Source organism: Paralichthys olivaceus, chromosome 19 (genome assembly GCF_024713975.1).
Source record: "Paralichthys olivaceus isolate ysfri-2021 chromosome 19, ASM2471397v2, whole genome shotgun sequence".
Classification (NCBI taxonomy): Eukaryota; Metazoa; Chordata; class Actinopteri; order Pleuronectiformes; family Paralichthyidae; genus Paralichthys; species Paralichthys olivaceus.
In genome coordinates this window covers 965,228-982,633 of record NC_091111.1, presented here as the reverse complement: position 1 = coordinate 982,633, position 17,406 = coordinate 965,228, and positions in this window count along the sequence as shown.

Here is a 17,406-nt window from a genome sequence, read left to right as displayed (position 1 = left end):
GCATGATCCTACCTTATGCGATATCACCTTCCGCACTTTTATGTTATCAATCTACCTTAAGCACTCAAAATCTGATAGAGAGGGAAATGGTTCAACTGTTGTCATATCACAAACTAACACTGCTTTCTGTCCGTTATCTTCTACAACCCAATATCTCCAAACACTCCCAACTGACAAAGGTAAGGCCATGTCAAGATCTTGGTTCATGTCTCACCTTCACCTACCTACTATGCAAATGATGTGGACTCCCATCCTTTGGCATCTGTGCTGCTACCAACACTGCTGCCCTGGTCCCTGAGTCCACTGTGAAAGCTATGGGTTGTTGGTTTTCAGCACCCTTTGAGCATCGAGTTCGCACGGGCTTAGACAACATCATTTTAGCTCTATAGACCATGTGTGCTAATGCCTGTAGGAGGACAACCGTTCTACCCCTCAGCCACAGCCGCCCATAGAGATTTCATATAACTCTAGTATGATCTCATGCAGAACGCTTGCATTCTTTAGATAATTTAAGAGGTCAACAGCATGCCTGCTGCTACACAGAGTTTTCACATAATAGTAGTATGAACACGTACAGGATGCATGTTTGCATTCTTAATCAACAATTTCAGGTTTGCAGGATGCTTGCTGCTACACATAGATATCTCTCACAACAGCAGTATGTCCTCTTGAAGGATGCATGCTTGCATTCTTCAGTCAATAATTTAGAGGTCTGCAGCATGCTTGCTGCTACATATAGATATTATTCTAGCTTGTCATAGGTTTCCATTGTTTTGGGGATTTTACATGTGTTCCCTGTTTTATCTTAGCATGCTGCATGGCTAATCCAGAGAGTGTAACCAATGATCGGTGACACTCTGGATAGACTGGTCTAGTGTTTACTCTGCGTTGTGTAATTTCTTTGTAAAATGATGAGTGAAACACGTTCCCAGTTCCGAGGAATTTTATTCTTCTTTGTAGTGTTCGTAGCCAGCCTGGTTACCTGCCTGGAACCACACCGTCACACCTCTAATACCGGAAGTCTCTCACACACAAAACCACAGATGTACAAAACAACACCTTGAACATCACTACAGCGCCACCCAGTGGAGGCACTCTGGGGTACATATATATAGAGAGAGCAAGTGGAATATCACCAAATAAACTCTGTTACAAGAGCATACAAACAATGGAGCTATCCAAACCAAGCATAACTGTATTCCCATTGTGCAATAAATGGTTAAATCAAGATGAAGTGTATCTCTGTCTGAAATGAAGCATTGCGTTAGTTCATGCAGGACACGGAGTCATGTGCTCAGCTGTCATTAGCTGTCAGCGACTGATAGGTTAATGGGTGCTCAGTCACTCACCAATCACAGCCCATTCTCTCAACAAAGTGGTCCCTTTAAATACGACCACCTCCTCACTGATTCATGCTTAGCTACACTGCCACTCATGCTCTGCTGCCGGTAATTTGCCTCCATAACCCCAGCCTCCACCTTTTAGAACTGAGTCCAAACATAGTTGTTGTAAATGGTATTCATCCTGAACAAATGTATCACCGGGGGGTTTTGCATGTTCCCTGTTTTATCTTAGCATGCTGTGGTGCTAATCCAGAGAGCATAAAAACCACGGAGCGCCAAGCATAACTGTATTCCCATTTGTGCAATAAATGGTTCAATCATGACAAAGGTTTCCTGACTGAAATCACATAATTTCATCAAACCAGTATCACTCTTAACATTTTCATTATACCAGTCTGACAGAGCCTAAATATGATGGTTATAAAACTGCTCCTGCCCACTCCCCCTCTCTTGCCTGTTTTTAGCCCACCTCTCCATTCTTTCCGATTTTTACTTCGCTCACACTAGGAGGCAGATAGCCTCCTACACTGAGTCAGTTAGGACCAGATTTTCTACCCCCCTTTTTTCTTTCCTGTGCATGTCTACCTGGAGCTGGGCGGGGCCTGCTATTGTCTGCCTGCGCAGCTGAGCTTCATCTCCTCATCAACTCCACCTCTCCTCAGTCTACAAGACCCCAGCTCATCTCTCCTGTCTTCAACAGATTGTCCCATTCACCAGTGTAGTATCCTGGCTTAGTGATTGACTTCCATTTTCTTGTGAGTTTTTTTGCGTCTTGCTTATTTACCCCATACTCCTTTTGTTGTCATAGAACCAGCCGCACAGCATTCACCCCTTTGTTCACCTGCATCTACTCTGGCCTCAGCCCCTTTGGATCTCTACTGCCAGCCACCCAGCTATCGAGCAATAAACCTTTCTGTTTTACCACCCTCAATCTGCTGTGTGTGTGTGTGTTCTGCACTTTGGGTCTGCATGAAACAGATCATAACAGAGTCTGGTTCTGCTAGAGGCTTCTTCCAGTTAAGCAGTATTTTTTTCTCTAGTCAGAAAATGCTTGCTCATTGTGGGAACTGGGTCTCACTTTGAGCTAGTTGAAGTGTGAACCAGTACAACACCGTCCAGACAATGCTCTGAAATGAGTGTTAGAAGATTCTGTGTTAAGCGAAAAAGACATGTATAGGACATATACCTGGAGCAGGCTGTAATCAAATCAAATCAAATGTATTTTTATAGCACGGTATCACAACAAACAGTTTCAGGGTGCTGCACAAAAGTCCAAGATCTTAAAAAAGACAAAATCCAACTTGTTCCACACCGAGCAAGCATGATGGAACAGCGGGGACTAAAAAAAAAACTCCCAGGTGGAAGAAACCTCCGACAGAACCGGGCTCGGTGTGGACGGCCTCTGCCAGGACCGGTTGGCGTGAGTGGAGAAAAAACAAAATAGGGTGACAAAGCGTGGGTGGGTGGGGGGGGGGAAGTCACAGTCTTAGGTCATGGGTTTGAATCCAGCCTGGGAATCTCCACGTGATTGGATCGGTAAATGAGGATGGAAGGAAAAGCAGGTGGGGTGTGTTACTGGCACGCTAGATGAGTTATCCAAGCTGATACTCTAAATACTGTATCTAAATATGAAAATCAAGTTTGGTCTGTGACCTGTTCTTCCAAGCTACGACTAAACAAAGCGTTATTTGTTTTTTTGGTGTCAGATTTATAAATGAATAACAAAATGTTTTCATTTGTAAGTGTTTTAACATGTTTGGTTTTTGGTAGTTTGGATTTTTTGCTCTACAATAGGAACTCTTCACAGTAACCAGAGCAAACCGTCAGGAATGTTAATATCTCAATGTATATCCTCCCCCATGGCATCTCCTCAGCCACATGTGACACATCCTGCGGTCATGCAGAGAAACCAACAGGATGGAAAAAGAAGAGAAAATGTGTAAAAAGGAAGTAGGAGCATCTGAAAATGAGGTGTAATTGCATGTTTGATTGCCAGTGGAAGAGCTACATGCCTGTTTAGTGGTGGGAGTGTTTAAATGTATGTAAATATCTGTGTACCCATAAAGTATTGGCCTTGTGAGTGTCTGTATGTAGTATATTCATGTGTATGGGCAGGAAGATAGTTAATTTGTTTTATATAAAACTAGCGGATATATACAATGACCCTGTAACATGTATGCACTGTTTTCCAGGAAAAGTTATATATACTCGGCACTCTGGGGATCAGTGCACTGCTAAGGGCTCATGATTTTTGTATATTTACATGGGTTTTAATGCTAAGCTGCTCAACATGTCTTTCTGTGGACACTGAACTTTATCAACATTAAATGGGTTCACTTTCTCTTTCTGCTTTGCTTAGATAGTTTTTCATGTTTAAGTATATATCATAGAGTAAACTGACATACTTTTAAACATAATATTTTCCTTTTGAGAAAAAAGTATTTATTATTTATTTATTCTTGGATTTCTATTTCTTTAAAAAGAGGATTTGTTCTCTCTATGACTGCGCTAGAGTAATGAGTAGCTCCCACAGAAAGCTACTGTGTTAAATAATTTACTGTAAACACTCCGGGAATGTTAATTAAGCTTCTCACACAACCTTACAGATTCAGAGGGTAATTTTGTGCTCTGGGGACAAGGAAACCTCATACACCTCAAAGCTGCAGCTTTAGTTAAAATTTGTTGAAAGCAGAGCTTGCTTTTCTGCCTCCATATGTGAGAATTGCACAGTGGCCTGTCTAGTATTTACTTGCTTGCATGTTATATTTTTGTCTTTTTAAATAAAGCAAAGACAGCAGCAATGTCAAAATTTGTAAGAGTAACAAGCAAGAAAACGTCACTGCATTAAACACTTGGGGCCTGCACTATGCAGCAGGATTTATTGTTGTCAGGGTAACTTCAGGTTTAAACGTCCAGTGTGTAAGACTGAAAGGGAACTATTGGCAGATATTAAATGTAGAATAATCTTCATGATGTTTTCACTAGTTCATTTCATCTAAATTGTATGAATTGTAGTTTTCTTTACCCCAGAAAAGGCCCTTTATATTTAAATACTTTATATTTACATTGAGGGGACCCTCTCTACGGAGGCCGCCATGTTTTTTACAGTAGCCCAGACTGGACAAACTCAACACCTTTTGAGTTTTTATGACAACTGAACATACCACAGGTTCTTTTTCATGTTTTGAAGGAGAGGGTGAGGTCAGGGGTGTTCAGCTGCAACGTGCAATTTCAACACTGGATTCACACAAAATTCTACACACTGTACTAGAGCCCTGCGCGGGACTCTTTTCTTCATCCCGCTCCCGCTGAATTTCTGACCATTACCGCCCGCAACCACAACATGTGTGTTACACTCCTGCCCGCTCCAGCAATGTTTATGTCCACTCCCGCCCACACCTGCAAAAAAAGAAAAAAAAAATTAATGTGTGATTCCAATCATCTGTAAAGATATCTGCTGCTACTTTTTGTACTTTTTGATCTCTTATTGAACTTAACCTGCAGTGCAGTAGGTTAGCTGTTCAGCATAAGTTACCATGGCGATTTACCTTGGTAAGAAGTGAACCATCTAAGGTACACAACTGAAGATATGTCCCTAACATCTGCTGATGGTCAGTAACATCTGCTAACATCAACTGGTGGTAGGCATTAATTAGTGCGGTAGATGATACAAAGGATATTCTCCGTCCTATGTTCTAAAAGGGGACAGTGTTTAGTTTAAAAAAGGCATAGAGGTAATGTCTGATCTACTGAGCCACCTCATGGCTTTCATAGTACTGCCATACAAGCCAGTTGCCAGTCAGATTTACCTTTAGCCTTAGTGTACTCTCAAATATGGCCTGTATCGATGATTACAAGGCCAAAACACTTGACAATAAGGCGCACAACTGAAATTATATCCCTTACATCTACAGGTGGCCACAAACACCTGCTAACATCTGATGGTAGTTGGTAACTTCAAATGTGCATAAGAGCTTCAAACGTACAAGGGGTATTCAGTATCTAGTCCCATATTCTAAAAAAAAAAAAGGTTAATCCTGAAGTTAACCCAATCATTTTAAATCCTTTTTCATAGTACAAGCATCTGGCCCCTGAAGTAAATAAAAATGCAAGAGCAAGATTTTTTTTTTGGGACTATCATGTTAATTACACCACCATAATAACTTAATGATAAAAATACTGGAACTCTAAATGTTTCACATCAGCTACTTTATATAAAGTAAAAACTGGGTATAAAGAGAATTTCAGCAAACAGAGCTGGTTTGGGTAACTCAAAAGTGAGGTACACTTAAGATGTATTCACAAGTTGAAAATGTATTAAAAAATTGTAAATGGACTACGTTCAGCTCAACTATGGAAAGATGTTACCTATTAGAAAAATGTAAATTGTTATATGGTGGTCAGTGTTCAATTCAATTCAATTCAATTTTATTTGTATAGCGCCAAATCATAATATACATTATGTCAAGGCACTTTACATAGAAGGTCAGGACCTTAAAATCTAAATATGAAGAAACCTAACAGTTCCCACAATGAGCAGCACTTTGGTGACTGTGGAGAGGAAAAACTCCCTCATTAACAGGGAGAAACCTCTAGAACCAGACTCAATGTGGGCGGTCATCTGCCTCGACCGGTTGGGGTGAGCAAAGAAAACGGGGGAAGGAGATGAGAGATGGGTGGAAAAGAGTGGAGAGAAGAGAGAGGGATAGTGGAGAGGGGGAAGTAGGTGAGAGAAAGACCGGGGACACTTGAGCGCCATCAGGTATCAGATCTGACTAGTTAAAAATGGAACAACAGTGTAAAGACTATTAATTACTGTGGATAACAGACACATTTTATATCATAATGAATTACTGCAATATTGTAATTAGTAATAGGAGAAGTTGTTGTCCTGAGGTTCCGGGGTCAGAGATATCTGAAATGAGAGAGAAAAAAGAGAGACTATGGGAGTACAAAGTGAAACAGTCATTGACATGTATTAAAATAAATAAATGAGTGAATGTGGGGGGACAGAGAGAAGTGGAGAGGTGCTCAGTGGATGATGGGAGTTCCCCCAGCAGTCTAGACCTATAGCAGCATAACTTAGTGATTGTTCAGGACTCACCTGATCCAGAACTAACTATAGGCTTTATCAAAAAGGAACGTTTTAAGTTTAACTTTAAGAGATGGTGTCTGCCTCCTGAACCCAGAGTGGGAGTTGGTTCCACAGGAGAGGAGCCTGGTAGCTGAATGCTCTACCTCCTGTTCTAATCTTACTGACTCTTGGAACCACAAGAGAGCCTGTGTTTTGCGAACAAAGTGTTCTATTTGGATAATATGGTGTTATCAGCTCTTTGATATATGAAGGGGCTTGATTATTAAGGGCTTTATATGTGAGGAGCAGGATTTTGAAATCTATTCTGAATTTTACAGGGAGCCAATGTAGAGAAGCTAAGACAGGAGTAATATGATCTCTCCCTCTAGTTCCTGTCAGCACTCATGCTGCGGCATTTTGGACCAACTGTAGACTTTTTACCGATTTCCTGGGGCATCCTGATAATAAGGAATTACAGTAATCTAATCTAGAGGTAATGAATGCGTGGACTAGTTTTGCAGCATCCTTCTTAGACAGGATGTTTCTAATTTTGTTAATACTGCGCAGGTGGAAGAAAGCTGTCCTAGAGACTTGTTTTATGTGTTTGTTAAATGACATGTCCTGGTCAAACATAACTCCAAGGTTCCTCACAGTTGAGCTGGAGGCCAAACTGACACCATCCAATACAACTATCTGTTCAGACAGTGATTCTCTAAGATGTTTAGGGACAATTACAATTACAATTACAACCTCAGTAAAAGTAAGAAGTTTTGGGTCATCCAGGCCTTGATGTTCTTGAGACATTCCTGAAGTTGAACTAAGTGATTAGATTCATCATGCTTCATAGAAATGTACAGCTGGGTGTCATCTGCGTAACAATGGAAGTGTATGTGGTGCTTTCTCATGATGTTGCCTAAGAGGAGCATGTATAAGGTGAAGAGTATCGGTCCGAGGACAGAACCTTGTGAAACTCCATGATTAACTTGCATGTGCATGGAGGGGTCATTGTTGACGTTAACAAATTGAAATCTATCTGATAAATATGATTTAAACCAGTCTAGTGCAGTTCCCTTGATCCCTATATGTTGTTCTAGTCTTTGTAACAGAATCTTATGATCTATGGTGTCAAATGCTGCACTAAGATCCAACAGGACGAGTACAGAGACAAGTTCATCATCTGATGCCATGAAAAGGTCATTAGTGACTTTCAATAGTGCTGTTTCTGTGCTGTGATGGATTCTAAATCCTGACTGGAATTTGTCCAGCAAACCGTTACTATCTAAGTAATCACACAGCTGGTTAGCAACAGCTTTTTCTAAGATTTTTGAAATGAAGGGCAGGTTTGATATGGGTCTACAATTAGCTAAAACCTCTGGATCAAGTGTAGGCTTTTTCAGCAGAGGTCTAATAACAGCTACCTTAAAAGCTTGTGGTACACAGCCGGTTAACAAAGACATGTTAATCTGATTTAATATGGAACTGTCAATCAGGGGGAAAATTTCCTTAAAAAGTCCAGTTGGGACAGAGTCTAATTGACAAGTTGTTACAGTGCTGAAGAGGAACCTGGGGTTGTTCTTATTTTCTTCTATTAATAATGAATAATAAGAAGTTCTGGCATTTCTAAGTGCTTTCTTGTAACATATCAAGCTATCCTTCCAGGCTAGGTGAAAGTCATGATTATTGGTGGAATGCCACTTCCTCTCTATTTTCCGCGATGTCTGTTTTAGAATCAGAATCAGAATCAGAATTCTTTTATTTGCCAGGTATGTTTGCACATACAGGAAATTGCCTTGGTGTAATTGGTGCACTACTTATGTACATAAAACAACAATGTAGAAAAACAACAATATATAAGAAATTGAATAAAATAAAATAGAATAAAATAAAATAAAATAAAATAAAATAAAGTAAAGTAAAGTATATACATATATGCAGTAACAGAGTAGTAATAAATTATAAATTATGTGCAGGTGGTGGGGTGTGGTGGGGTAGAGTCAGTGCGGACACGTGTTTGAGAATTATACCACAGAGCCGATCTCCTCTGATCTGCCTTTTTCTTTTTTAAAGGGGCGACAGCGTCAAGGATTGTTTTTAATGAAGCTGCTTTACTATTAACTAAGTTATCAACTAATGTGGGGGTAAAGTTTTGATAACTTTCCTGTATTGTACTGACACATGGCTGAGAGGTAAGTGTAGAGGGAAACAGTTCTTTAAATTTGTTCACAGTTTTATCATATAAACACCGACTATAATAGAATTTCTGTCCAGAATTGGTGTAATTAGTAATTGTAAATTCAAATGTAATTAAAAAATGTTCGGACAGAAGAGGGTTCTGCTGAAATATTATTACATTTTCAATGTCTATGCCATATGTCAGAACAAGATCAAGAGTGTGATTCAGACAGTGGGTGGGTTTATTCACATGTTGAATGAAACCAATCGCGTCTATTACTGATTTGAAAGCTGAACTAAGGCTGTCGTCAGCAACATCTACATGGATGTTGAAATCATCTACTATAATGATTTTATCTGTCCTAAGAACTAGTTCTGATAGAAATTCAGAGAATTCAGATAGAAATTCTGAGTAAGGGGCAGGCGGACGATATATGATAATTAGGTGAATTGGTTTATGTGATTTCAGGCTCGGATGAATGAGGCTGATCATAAGATTTTCAAAGTAGTTATAACTTTCTTTTGGTCGAGGGTTGACAGATTAGATTTAGAGATTGCAGCAAACCCCTCCACCTCTGCCTGTGCCACGAGGAGTATGAGTATTAATATAGCTTGGGGGCGTCGCTTCATTTAAGCCTACATTTTCTCCATCTTGCAGCCAGGTGTCTGTTAAACATAATAGATCAATTTGGTGATCGGTAATCAGGTCATTAATAAGTAGTGATTTTTGATTGAGCGACCTGATATTTAATAAACCGCATTTTATAATTCTGTGTTTTGCTACCGGTGTATTGGCTGTGTAAACTTTTATTAGGTTTGAATATATTACTCCTGCCCTGTTTGCTTTTGATTTAGTGAGTTTAGGTGGTTGGGGGGCAGACACAGTTTCTACAGGATATTGTGTGGGTGACTGTTTGAATAGAAGCGCAGAGAAGCGTGTAAGACTGCGACTCTGCCTCCTGGTCTCAACTCTGGATTGTCACGGTGTGGACTGTCTAACAAGCCTTGTCATGTTTCTAGATATGAGAGCTGCTCCATCCCAAGTGGGTTGAATACAATCTCTCCTAATCAGACCAGGTTTTCCCCAAAAAGTTCGCCAATTATCTACGAAGCCCACGTTGTTATTTGGACACCACCTCGACAGCCAGCGGTGAAAGGATGACGTACGGCTGTACATGTCATCACTGGAAACATGGTTGATATTGTGACCACAATCAAATCAATGTATGGGTACTGAGATTTGTAAAAAATATGTAAGCTGAGTATGTGGTTCGTCACAGGACACATTTTCATTCACACAGCAAAAAAACGGAAACGCATTTGGGAGTGTTCACACCTTTACTTGTTAGCCGATCACTCAAGATGTTAATATCAGGTCTAAGGGGTCATAGAGATTAGCCAGACAAATTTAAATAAGCAAAACAGTGGTCTTTCCTCCAAAGCACTTGTGTGTTGTACCAGACTAAAAAGGACACTTGCTGGGACTAGTTAGTCCTGACTGTCCATAATCACTTGGCCAGGCACTATGAAGTTGGCTCAGTAGTCTGATACCTTAGTCAGACTGACATAGTGACATGGGTTAATGAAGAGAAATCTTCTGCACAGATGTCTGATGAAGATAGTTGAATTGATATTTTATGTTGACAGTGGTGAATATATTTTCTATTTTATACCTTTTCTCCTTTTAATATTTTTCTAATATTTTCTTATATTAAGACTTGTTTTTTTTAATTCAGTGTTTCCAGTTTTTTACTTAAATCTGTGTTGATGGGGAAACAGAGAGTCTGTGAAATTTCAATTCCTCATTATGTCTGTGTATGTATTGCAGAAATTGACAATAAAGCTGACTTTGACTTTAACCTGATGAGGCTGAGTTGTCCTTACTTTTGCTGAGTTGTGAATCTTCTCAGATCCAAGTTGTAATAAACTCTGATTTGAGAAGATTCTTGGTCTCAAGTACATGCCGACAGTCAAACCAAAATACTTAGATACAATAGAAGCATTTCAGTTTTAAATGGCCTTCATACCTCTCAAGTCAACAGATATATTATTAGTAATATACAATTTTAAATGTTTTAGAGTGAACAAAAGTAACAAATCCCCTGACATGGGTTAAAACCACATCTGAAGTCTATCTAGATAGGTCAACATGCCTACTCAATAAGAATATACTTTATTTTAAAATGTATATTTAGCTGCATATTTAATTTATTTTATTTTAATTTGCACTTTATTATATATTTTATTTTGTTTTTATATTCTATTTTTTATTTGTATTTGTATTTTTGCTTGTGCAATATTTTTTAACATTGCTAGAAGGGAGCTTGTGACCCAAGCATTTTATTGCCAACGACTGCTGTATGTAATTGTTGTGCACATGATAAATAATATCTTCAATCATGTGTCTTCCGACCTTCCTGCTGAACAAGGATCTGGCTTCGGAGAAAGAAAGAGAAATAAATAGAAATCCTGTGGGGGCGAGTGCCCACTCAAGAGAGTGGGCATGTGCATATGGGTAGACTTAGAGACTGAAATTGAACTTTTATCAGCCACTTACTTGATGTAATTAAATGTAATCTGTGCTCAATAAAGATAATGGAGCTGCACTACAAACTAGCATCTCAGTGAGATGCAGCTGTCTTACATGAATGGGTCCAGTCTGGGTTCAATGGATGTCTGCTCTCTGAAAGTTTGTTTGAGTTTTGGTTTCGGGAAGTTAAACACTTCTGGTGTGGGGGAGGGAAGTGTGAGTTGGAGTTCTTCAATCATTCCAACAGACACATAGAATTATATTTTTCCCTTTTTGTCTGTACATTTGGTTCATTGGCTGCTGAGGGCAAAGATTGCACAAACATTCCATTTACCACATTTTGGCGAGAGTTAATGAAAGCATTTTTTCTAAATATAAGACCTATGTTTTTATAGTTAAAATAAATGTTTCATATATTATGACAACATACACTGCTCAAGAAAATGAAGGGAACACTTAAATCACACATCAGATCTTTTAAAAAATTGATGTGCTGATGTGCAGTGTATACACAGGGCACTTCTCCTGGGGCTGCCCATCACTCTGCAATCTCTCTCCTAAAATGTGCATGTCTTTGAGCCCTCTGTGTGTGTGGGATTGTGGGTTTAAACTGCATGTATAAAAAATGTAAAATGAGTGTAAAAAGAATTTCACACTGAACTGATGAGTAACTAGAGACAGGTGGCACAGGTTGAACAGGTAAACCTGATGAGGGCAGGAAGTCTAGGGGGAAAACACACCAGGAGCAGGGACTACAAAATAAAAATGGAAACAGAGGAACACTGAGAGGTTCACGGGGTGAATCACAGGGTGGAGCAAAGAGGAACACAGAAGGGAACACAGAAGGGAACACGAGAGGAACACAGGGTGGAACACAGAGATGAACACAGTGAGACACAAAGGAGAAGCACAGGGTGGAACACAGAAGAGGGACAAAGAGCGGGACACAGGAAACTATTGGCAGAAATTTAATGTAGAATAATTCTCATGATGTTTTCACTAGTTCATTTCATCTAAATTCTATGAATTGTAGTTTTCTTTTCCCCAGAAAAGGCTCTTTATATTCAAATACTTTATATTTACATCAAGGGGATCCTCTCTACGGAGGCTGCCATGTTTTTTACATTTGTCCAGACTGGACAAACTAAACACCTTTTTAGTTTTTATGACAATTAAAGGCTAACCCTTTTTTATGTTTGGAAGGAGAGGGTGAGCTGAGGGGTGTTCAGCTGCAACATGCAATTTCAACACTAGATATCACAAAATTCTTCGCACTGTACCTTTAATATTAAAATGCAAAATTTCGAAAAAAGCTCAGGTGACTCAGACATCCTGAAATCCGTGTGAACTCCTTGCAGCACAAACGAGAAGGGCAGGGCAAAGCTACATAAAGAAACCAAGAAAGGCTGAAGTTAATATCTCTTCATCCAAAAGGCAAAACCACAGAAAGCTTGAAGATTGAGAGATTTGCTTAACTGTCAGAACTGAAAAAGCATGACAATGAAGTGGTGATTAAAGCAAAAATGGAAAAAACCTTTTCCCACAGATGACTAGAGATCGTGGAGCAGAGGCCCATGGTAGAAGAGTTCAAAAACAATTGGTCTGCCTTATTCCAGCTCAGTGACATAAGTTAATGCGTAGTGATGCAACAAATTATTATTTTCATTATCAATTTCACAATATTGCCATAAATATTTCCTAAAGCGTGGGGTGAAGTCATGTTTTCTGGTGTTTTCTTTCCAACATTCCAAAACAACACAATATTAACATTATATTATAAGACCAAGAAAATTAGTAAATGATCACATTTAAGAACAAAACTAATTTTAATCCACTCATTGTGGAAATTACCAGTATTTTGGCAATTTCTAATTAATTTAGTAATCCAGTGCAGTTTTTCTGTCAATATTTTTCAGGTGAATGCAGAGTTCTTGCGTATTACCCTCTTTATATACAGTCTATGGTATTACCATCAAGCCACTGCAATCAAAGTTCATGTCTCAGCTGGACCACTTCTCAGACAAGTTGAGACAGAGACAGAGCTTCAAGAAAAAAGGAAGAGCAAAGGGGCGAAGGATCAAAGACATCCTGGCAATCCAATTCAGTTTATTTGCATAGTGTCAAATCATAATATACATTATCTCAAGGCACTTTACATAGAAGGTCAAGAGAGACCAGGAACACTTGAGCACCATCAGGTATCAGCTTTAATGCCTCATTGTTTTTGGCACTGGGGGATTGCTCTGCATTTATTTTTAACCAGCTACAGAGCTGGGCATCAGAATCAAACTGGTGAATGGGTATTTTTGAACAATTGTAATCAATATTGCTAGATGCCGAAGGGCAGACATGTCTTTGTAAATTGGCTTCTTTATGACTGTATGGATATCATGTTGAATATTAGGAGAACACTGTAGTTTTCTTTGGTTGTGAATGGCCTCTTAATGCTGCAAGTCACTCTGTTACAAATTAGACGTTACTTTTAAATGACTATTGTTTTAATTTGCATATTGGTTGTACATTCTGGTGGCAAAATGTTTTCCAATAAGTTTATTGCCTCATAGTTTTGGTTACTGGGGGATTGCTAGGCATTTATTTTTCACCAGCTACATAGCTGTTAAGATTACCATTTGTTTCCAGTGCATTTCAAAAGGCTTAATTCCCCTATTACACTGTTCTTAACAAAAAAGTTGCATTATAGAAAAGTGTATTCAAGTAAAAGTTGATATATTTTTCTATTTTCATTGATGTTGAATCCAGGATTGTGTTGCTTTTATTTCCTGCTGAGTTTGTTTCTTGATATTTGTTGTAAAACAAACAAACAAAATGTTTAAAGGTACAGTGTGTAGAATTTTGTGATATCTCATGTTGAAATTACACATTGCAGCTGACAGTCCCTCACCGCACCCCCTCCTTCCAAACATGAAAAAGAAACTGTCAGACTTCAATTGTCATAAAAAATATATTCAACAAAGTTATTCTCACTTTGTTTTTGAAATTCATTAAATTGTGTTTGTCTTCAGCTCAGAATGGATTATGGGTTTTAGTACCCTAGTCTGTGATATCACCTGAAGCTAAGCACAGTCTTGGGAAGTCTTGTTAATTCATTCAATGGGTTCTGGTTGTATGTTTACCCACTCTGTTCAAATAATCAGTATCAGTAATATATCTACTTTGTCAGGTTAAAAGCAGTCTGTTTTTGGAAGAACTCAACCCTTTTTGTGTCCTGAATTGGCTGTTTTATGGGATAGAGTTTGGGAAGAGGTCAACTTGCAGGTAATAGTATCTGTTTTTTCACATCCTGGCTCAGTGAGGCCTGAAAGCCAGGAATGTCCCCTACAAAGCCTATAGCTTGTGTTTTATCCCCTTTTTGTTTGCTGACCAGGCATTTAAAGAACACATTATAAAACACATCTCACAGTTCCTTGAGACCAATGACAATGAGGTAAACAACTGAATACTGCTAGAAACAGTCAAATCAGAGGCAGATTGTTTCTCATGAAGCAACACTGAAAAAGGATAAACAAGGTAGATTAAAGGTGACTGAAAAGGAATTGCCAGCTCCAGAACAGGCTAACAGAAATGTTTCATTCGAATCACATAGCAGATACAATTATTAAATTAAAGTATGAATACAACTTCATTTTGGGGTAAAAAATTGGCAACATGTTATAACACTTTGAACAGAGGCACTTTGAGTTTGGTGACAAAACATGTAGGTGGATTCCAAGGCAGTTAAAATTAGAATAAACAAAACAAGCAATTTACAAAATAAAATCCAGATCTGGCCAAATGCTTATGGACTTCATCAGAATCTGCTTTATTGGCCATGTATGCGTACACATACATGGAATACATACAGAAATAGAAAATAAAAACAAGGGCAACAAAGCATAACAAAGTTAAGCAAACATGTAAATACTATGTACAAGTATGAATATAAATATATATGCAAAATTATGTCTATATGAACATAAAACACAAAAAATGACAATGAACTGGAGAAGTAGTGCAATGATGCAGAGTGCATATATATAATTTAGAATATATAGGTACGGGATTATTGCATAGGGATTGTTCCTGACACCATATGACTGAGTGTTCATCAAAATGACTACCAGAGGAAAGAAGCTGTCCTGGTCATGTTACAGCAGGGTCAATGGTCATGTTCAGGACATTGATAAACAAGTTAGTGAGTTATACTCAGAAATGTACACTTCCCAATCAAAAGCCACACAAAGGGACACAGTTTTTTGACTTGCTTCACATTCCACAGCTAGATGCGGCTTTCAAGGAGAATTTGGACCCAGATAAGCAATAGGAAACCATCAGAACATTTACCATCAGAAAGACAGCTGGGCCAGGTTGTCACAATCAACTGGCTGCTTAAGTTATGTTTACATATTTCTGCTAGATGACATATTTCTCACCTGTGGCTATTTCTGTGTGCTTCCCTCAAGTAGTTGCCAGAACGTAGCACAATCTACTTTCAGTGATTATTTCCTAGTGTCAGCCTTTTGTATACCAAACGATTTTCAGATACCTGTTGAGCCTTAGTTTACCCCTTTTGGATACCTTTGCCTGCTTTTGGACTGCTTTTTGTGTACAGACCCTATTCTCTGAGTAAATGACTTTGCTCTGAATGTATGTTGTCTGACTTGTTACTGAGTCCCATTCTACAGAGCCACTGTTAACACAGATGGGTTCGGACCAGAGTTCTATAAAGACTTCAAGATGTCCTTGCACTACTGCTCTGAATTGTTCGAGATAACTGTAAATACAAAAGGCTCTCAACCTCTGCACTCAGATGCACTGGTCCTATACACATTTTAATAATTTAATTGATTAATTAATTTAACATCTCTGTGGTGTTTCATAATAGTTGCATTTACAAAACCTAAGGGTATAAATTACCTAAATAATATATTGCTTTCATGATTTTATAGATATCTTCTGAAGTCTGGGTTCATTTTCTATGAACAGATGTCAATTAGCTTGCCTTGGCTTTGTTACACATGGGTAAAAATGGTTGCTCATTATCACATGTATGTGTTTAACTTTACAATATGTGGGGCAAGAATGCTCATATTAAAACTGTGTATCATTCATAATATGCTATAGTTTATAAAGTGACAAATACATTAATTTAAGTTGAATATGTTTGCATGCAGACCTCTATTAAGAGTTTTTTATTTTGTTAAGATAAATAGCTATATCAAAGTGATAGAGATTTTATGTTTGTATCAAGGGAATACATGTTAAAGCCAAGCTTTATAAATGAAGATCTGAAAGACTGTAGTTTAATATTATCACACATTTAAAGGGATATAACCTCTATAAGGATATTTAGGGAAGTAATATTTGTTTTGTTTCCCTCCTACCTCTTACGGTGTGTTCCCACTGTTCACAGCATGTTTGGAGATGTCAATAAAGCATTGTGAACCATCAGTAAAGAGAGTCAGACCATCATTCAGCTAGGGATGCTACAATGGACAACACCACTACCCCATGCTGCCATGTAAACCCTGGGGCCATGTATACCTATGTGTAAAAGACACCACATGCGAGTGTGCCACAGGTTAATCCAGTGCAAGGTTATGCATTGACTGTTTTACTCAAAATCAAAATTGAGCCACATTTTTTGTATAAGTGTCTCCTGACTGTGTGTTGCTCTGCAGAAGAGTTGCTAGCACAGCTTTTTTTCTGGTCTGGTTTGGTCCAACATCCACTTGGATTTTCACTCTCAGAAGCCTATTCAAGAGACATCCAGCCCAACCATGAGCTTTAAGCATATTAGTAAACTATGTTGCTGCTCAAGGTCCCTGGTCTACTACAAAACTTAAAAACAAACAGAACAAAAAACCAATAATGTAGGAATTACTTAATGTTAAAATTTTTCACATATTACATTCAAGTCAAAAGTTTTCATTTCTAAACATACTTTAAACTTCAAAACATGTATACCGGTAGAAAATCATCCCTCAGACTCTGGATTCCAAAAGTCTTTGAACTGCTTAGAATCACTACCCTTGTAACAGAATTTTAATTTCCTGTGCCTTAAAGCATAATAGTCAGCAGAGAACTTCAATAAAAACAACAAATCCCTTGTAGATTTCACTTGATGCATTTAACCCCTGAGCACACACAACCACAGAAAGAAGGACAGAGAGAAAGAAAGAGGTTCTTTAGATTTTTAAAAACCTTTATTTTAAAAACTCAAACAATAAAGTTTTTCCATGACAATAAATCAATCTGTACAGTGTTGGGGCTTTATGTAATGTCAATTA